General features: G+C 44.9%; 1 non-coding gene across 1 annotated transcript; it reads left to right on the top strand.

Moving 5' to 3' along the window:
• The first annotated feature begins 240 nt into the window (after positions 1–240).
• Positions 241–312, top strand: Trnad-guc (transfer RNA aspartic acid (anticodon GUC)). The gene has a single exon. It is a non-coding gene; the product is annotated as a tRNA-Asp (tRNA).
• Positions 313–601: the final 289 nt, after the last annotated feature.

The raw sequence follows: 601 nt of genomic DNA, 5'->3' as shown, positions 1-601 counted from the left end.
AACGTATTGTACAAAAACAGGCAGAGGAAAGTGTTGCTGCTTGATCACAAGACTGCCCAACAATCACTAACGCAGTCGCATACGTTAAATATCAGTGAGTATGTGAACAGACGGACCACAACACGAAACTAGTCGTAGGAGCGGCAGAAGCATTACTTACGCAGTAAACTGAAAAAACTCACCTCTGAACTTTAGACGCTGTTCTAGTTAAGTGCTGAAATCGCTACAAGACAATGCGCATCCTCGGTAGTATAGTGGTCAGTATCCCCGCCTGTCACGCGGGAGACCGGGGTTCGATTCCCCGCCGGGGAGATGCGATTTTTATATCGCAAAACACGCACGAATCATGCAGATATAGCCCAAAAGAACATTAACTTCCTGATCAAGGAGTGCAGTTGCTGCACAATGTTACAAATTTCTCCTTCTGCCGGAGTGTCTCGAATTTCCTTCTCCACGACGGCCATCTTTATTTATGTTTTCTGTCGTTTCTCGAAATTACTTCGGGTAAATACAGGGAGGATTCATAATTTAACGCCACGGCCGACTATCTGTCCCCCTTGTTAAACTACACGTGTATGTAAGTGCCTGAATGTATGAATTA

Source organism: Schistocerca nitens, chromosome 11 (assembly GCF_023898315.1).
Source record: "Schistocerca nitens isolate TAMUIC-IGC-003100 chromosome 11, iqSchNite1.1, whole genome shotgun sequence".
NCBI classification, from domain to species: domain Eukaryota; kingdom Metazoa; phylum Arthropoda; class Insecta; order Orthoptera; family Acrididae; genus Schistocerca; species Schistocerca nitens.
Note: the sequence above shows the minus strand (reverse complement) of the source record. Positions and strands in the feature narration are given on the sequence as shown.